The sequence below is a fragment of the Hippopotamus amphibius genome, chromosome 2 (genome assembly GCF_030028045.1).
Source record: "Hippopotamus amphibius kiboko isolate mHipAmp2 chromosome 2, mHipAmp2.hap2, whole genome shotgun sequence".
Classification (NCBI taxonomy): domain Eukaryota; kingdom Metazoa; phylum Chordata; class Mammalia; order Artiodactyla; family Hippopotamidae; genus Hippopotamus; species Hippopotamus amphibius.
In genome coordinates this window covers 1,465,479-1,471,077 of record NC_080187.1, presented here as the reverse complement: position 1 = coordinate 1,471,077, position 5,599 = coordinate 1,465,479, and positions in this window count along the sequence as shown.

The window sequence follows — 5,599 nt, the reverse complement described above, 5'->3', positions numbered from 1 at the left end:
GCTCCAGGGCCATGCCAAGGGCTTTGCAGGAAAGACCGCATTCACCGGGCTCCCATCTCAGACAGAAGAGAGAGGCCCAGAGAAGGGCTGGGGCCCCAGTTCGTGAACAGCCCTGCTGTGTCCCAAGCCCCACACTTGCCTTATGCTCTAGACGGGCGGGGTCCAAACACAGAGAGGATTTCTCATCCACCCACGAGCATCTGTGTGTCAGCCCCATGCCAGGAGCTTCAGCGATCCCAGCTGGTCCCTGCCCACCTGGAGCACACAGGTGCTCTGCCCAGCCTCTGTCCACCAGTAAGGACCTGGTTACACAGCAGTAACACATCTATAAGGTGAATGTCACACAGCCCCCACCCTCAGTTGCATCTGTGACGTCCAAGGAACGCCCACAATATAATGTTCATTGGGAGGGACTTCCCTGGTGCTCCAGTGGTTAAGACTCTGCGCTTCCACTGCAGGGGGCACAGGTTTGATCCCTGGTCGGGGAACTAAGATCCCGCACCCTGCACGGCTGCAGCCAAAAAATTTTTAAAAATTAATTGGGAGCAGAAGGCTACAAAACTACATGTGCTACATGATCCAAGTGACGTAGCAGCCCTTGTAAGTACACACGGAGAAGTGGGTGTAGTGGGGTGAACGGTGGTCCCGAAAGAGACATCCCCTACAATGGTAAATGTGACCTCATTTGGAAAAAAGGGTCTTTGCAGATGAAATTAAGTTAAGGATTTTGAGATGAGATCATCCCTGATTAGGATGGGTCCTAAATCCAACATGAGTCCTTTCAGGAGAGGAGAAAACATAGACAGAGAGGAGAGACACGAGGAGAAGAGGGGAGGCCACACGGAGACAGAAGCAGAGATGGGAGTGATTTGGCCACACGCCGCGGGACCCCTGGAGTCCCAGAAGCTGGACGAGGCAGGAAGGACGCCTGCTGGACCCTCCGGACAGAGCGGGACCCCACCAGCACCTAGATTTTTCTGGCCTACAGAGCTGAGAGAGAACACCTTTCTGTCACGTTAAGTCACGGGTAGTGGTCATGGGTTACGGCAGCCCTAGGAGACCAGCACAGAGGCCCACGCCCCACCCGGTGGTCGGTGACCTGTGCTTACTGCGCCTCCTGCCACGGTCTGAACGTGCCCAGCCTTGCAGCGAGCCTGGGTGGTGGGTATCAGAGAGACAGAGCTTGCCTGGGTCAAAATGCGCACCCTGGCACCTGGCTCTTAAACCCAGCACGGCTTGGCTTCTCTCCTCAGAGGGTCCGGGTCGGCCACCCGTCATCACGCTCCTGGAACGCGGAGCGGCCGGTGGGCAGAGAACCCCCAGAAGGGAGAAACCCACCGCATGTTCTGCTTGCCGTGGGGGCTCCCTAGGATTTATTTGGAGTGGCAACTTTGCCTTCCTAATTCTGTTTGGTTTAGGCTGATGTTCAAAGATTTCCCCTCCCACCCCACACCCAAGGTCTCGGGGGCCTGGAGCCACCCCGGGAGCTTGGAGCCCAAATACGGTTTCCTCTCTCTCTCTCTCTCTGTCTCTCTCTCTCTCTGTCTCTCTTTTTCTCTCTGCCGCACTCACAGTGCCAGGCTTGGGGGCACAGATGGGCAGGGGGCAGGGGTTTCGGTCACACAGGCCAAAGATAAATCCTGCCATAGACACGTGAGCACGGGCCTACTTCGTGGGCTCCTGCCTCCTCCCCACAGACCCCGGGGGCACAAACTGGGTGACAAAGCGAATAGCGGCCAGCCAGTGGCCCAGGAATGCCGCGTGGCCGGGTGTCACTCAGTGACGTGGTGGCGTACAGCATCACACACACCTCCAGCCATTTCCGGGGTGTGTGTCATGCCCCAGCGAGGCGCTCAGGACCCCGTGGGTGGACAGACCGTTTCCTTCTGGGCTTCCTGCAACACCCACGGCCCACCCTGCAGGCCCCACTCTCCAGAGACATCGAGGCCCCAGGGAGAGGAAATGGCTGTGGGTCTTGGGGGCCTCGGGGCAGTGGGGAGCACACACCCCAACACTGTGCAGAAGAACGAATTCTTCCTCAGGCTAATGAGATTATTAGGAATGGTGGTAAAGACGAGAGCCTTTACTTCAGCGTGGAACTGCGCGCACGCGTCTGTGCTCAGCTCTCTCCTCCCGCCCCCTCCTCCCTAGCTCCCGGGTCTGGCCCTCCTGCTGGTGGCACCTGCTGGTGATCCCAGCCCCCACTGGGCTCCGCACGAGCAGCCTCGCGGGGGAGGGGCCCTGGGAGGGGGGGTAGGAGGAGGTAGGGTCTGGGAGGCCATGGTCTGGGAGCCGGCACGCCGGCCACCGGGACATCCCCACCTTCCCCCAGCCCTGGCCCCAGTGGATCTCAGAGGCCGCACGTCCTGTCGAGCCTGGGTGCCAGTTCTTTGTCCCTGGGATGGCTCCGGGCAGCCCAGTCACCTCCCCCCAGACTGGTCCTCACCTGGGGCCCATGTCGGCCTAGCGTGAGCAGGCTCTCCAGAAGCGCCTCTCCACTCCCAAGGGCTCAGCCAGAACCCTCCCACTGCCCACCGCCCTGGGGACAGGACCAGGAAGGGGTGAGGTGGGAAATCACCTGGAGCATCACTGCCCTGTCTGCTCACCAACGGGCGGGGTGTGCCGACGAGGCGGGATGCCAGCGAGGCTGAGCGATGGCGGGCAGGCACGCGGCAGGTGCCTGCAGGTGGAGGAGGCACTGCCGCCGGCCGCCGGGGGCAGGGCCCTGCGCGTGCTGACACGACACCCGTGGCACGCTGCGTGTGGCGGGCCGGCTGGTGAGTGGCGCCGCCTCTCGGGACCAGGTCCGGCATCACTGCCTGCGCCCGCACAGCGCGTCCCCTCCCTGCTCCCTGTCGACCGGGGTAGAAGGAGGATCCCGACAGGAAATTGTTTTTCTTCCCTCGGATGCTCCTTCGGGAATAAGGCCCATTATCCGTGGGGGGTGGGGAGCCGTGGAACGTGCTCTCGGCCTCCCGTGGGGACACCGCCTGGGCTGCTGCACCAAGCGTCATGGGGGAGTTCACACGACAGAACGTGCAGAGCCCAGGGGTGCGCGCAGCAGGTCTCCCCCCCCGGAGGTTGGCGGGAGGGCCGAGCACGCGGGAGGCTGTGCAGGGTGAATGGCAGGGCGAGACGGGTCCAGTGCCGCCAGGGACAGGCGGAGATGGAGGGCTGGTCCCCCAGGAGTTCCTCCTCCCCCAGACCTGTCACCCAGCAGCCCCCCGCTCTCGTGGAGTCGAGCCACACTTAGTCTCACAGCTGGGTGGCCCCATGGGCAGCGCATGTTGGGCCTCTCCCCGGGTGCCTGTCCACATTCCATCCTCCTTCCTGTCTCGATGGACAGTCGGGTCTCTGGGCGGGAGAACACACACCTCTGTGCCGTGTGGCGAGGACTGCCTGCAGGGGCCCTGCGGGGGCAGGCGCCACAGCCAAGGCAGCATGGTCCTGGCAGTTGGCATTCCCTGCGCGCTTACTGTGTGCCAGGCACAGGGACCATCACTGTCCAAACCCCATGATCCTTCCCAACCCCTGCAGAATGGGGCTGCTGAACCCTGTTTACAGGTGGCAGAACCGAGGCTCAGACAGGGAGAGCCACGTGTGCCAGGCACACAGCGGGGCGGGGGTGGGCGTGGGCCAGCTCACTGCCAGCACCTCCAACACGGTTCTAGCTCCCCCGGAGGCTCTGATACAAAGCTGAGACTCAGGACTTCCCTCGTGGTGCAATGGTTAAGAATCCGCCTGCCAGAGCAGGCGACGTGGGTTCAACCCCTGCTCTGGGAAGATCCCACATGCCGTGGAGCAACCAAGCCCGTGCACCACAACGACTGAGCCCATGCACCACAACGACTGAGCCCATGCGCCACAACGACTGAGCCCACATGCCGCAAATACTGAAGCCATGCGCCTAGAGTCCATGCTCAACAACAAAGGAAGCCCAGGGACCCCAGCGCCCCCATCTCCTGGCTCCGAGGAAGAAAGAAGATGCCTTCCCTCCCTTACTCTGCGATTTACATCACGTCACTATGAGGGTGGACTTCCTGGCACGAGACACCTGGTCACAGACCCAGGAGACCCGCAGGGGGCTCACAGCAGTGGCCTTGTGGGGACACTGAACACAAGCCTGGCACAGGAAGGGCCCACAGCGGCCCCTGCCCTGACCCTGGTGCCAGCTCCGGGGTGCCCCAAGGAGGCAGGCCCGGGGCTGCCGTAAACGAGGGTGTCGCCCCTGCCTGCTGCACCGCCCACCGAGCGGGGCCGGCCGGCAGCCGTGGCCACGGCCGAGAGCAAGGCCCTGCCCGGCTCCTGTGGTCACTGGAGGAGGGTGCGCGGGCCGAGCTGCCGCCGCCGCGCTCTGGGCACAGATGGTTCCATCCCCGCTGCCTCTTCCGCAGGAAAAACAAACTAGCTCGGGGCCAACAACCCTTTTTTATCCCGTGTTTATTTTCCTTGCCTTTGCCTGAAGCCAGCGTCCCGTGGGCTGCACTCTGCGAGGGTCTGGCTGGGGTGGCCGTGACATTCTCCTGACCTGAAGGCAGCTCTCCGGGAAGGGGCCAGGGTGAGAGCAGCCCATTTCCTGCCCCCAGACTTGTCCCTGTCCCATTCGGTCACAGCAACTTTTCCAGGACTTGGAGGGGGTGGAGGTTGAGAAGGGGAGCAGGACAGAACCAGCTGAGACCCTAGAGCAGCCAGAGCTGAGGGGGTGGAGATGAGGCCGTGTCACCGGTCAGGGCCCCCAGGGCTCCCCGGAATTCACAGGGGAGGAGGTGGCCCGACGCTGGGATACTGGACTCGGGTGGGTGCGCACCACCCGGCTGCTCTACCTGCATTGCTCCAAGTTTTCAGCCATCCCCACTTCACAGACTGTCTGAGAAGGCAGGGCTCGGGAGGGGGGACCCTGCGACCCCAGGTCTGGGAAGTGGGAAGCAGGAGGGCCGCGCTTGCAGGATCCGTGGCCTCTGGGCCGCCCTGCCCCTCCCCTCCGCGCACACACACACGCCCTGGAAAACGCTCCTCCGTGCGCCCACACGCGCGAATTCACACGGGTGGGGGGGGAGGCGGGCTCGCTGGAGCAGGTAGCCGACACCCCGGGCGCCGGCCCCCACTGCCAGTCTGGAGAAGGGGCTGAGGCCCGTTGGGGCGGGACCGGAGGAGAGGCAGAGGGCCACCGAGGGGGGAGGGGCCGCTTGCCAAACAAAGGCGGGGAGGCCGCCAACGGCTGGGGAGGCCAGCGGGGCTGCACCGCCCCCCGGGGGCCTCGCCGGCCCCCAAAGCCCCCCGGGCCCTGAGCTCACCCTGGGGGGCAGGGGGCGCCCCCGGCCCGGCGCCAGCCAAACAATCAAAGGCTGCGCCCCTCCCCCCCGCGCGCACCCCCAGCTTTCTCCCCTCCCCCCCGCGCGCGGACGGAGGAGGGACCGGCGGCTCGGCCGCGCCCCCTCCCGCTCGGGCGGCGGTGACATCACGGCCACGGCGGGAGGGGCGGCGCCGCGCACATCACTTCCTCGGCGTCTCCTGCCCGCGCGGACGGACGGACGGACGGACGGGCGGACGGCGGGCGGCGCTGGACAGCGGGCCGCGGAGCGCGGACGGGCGCGGGGCG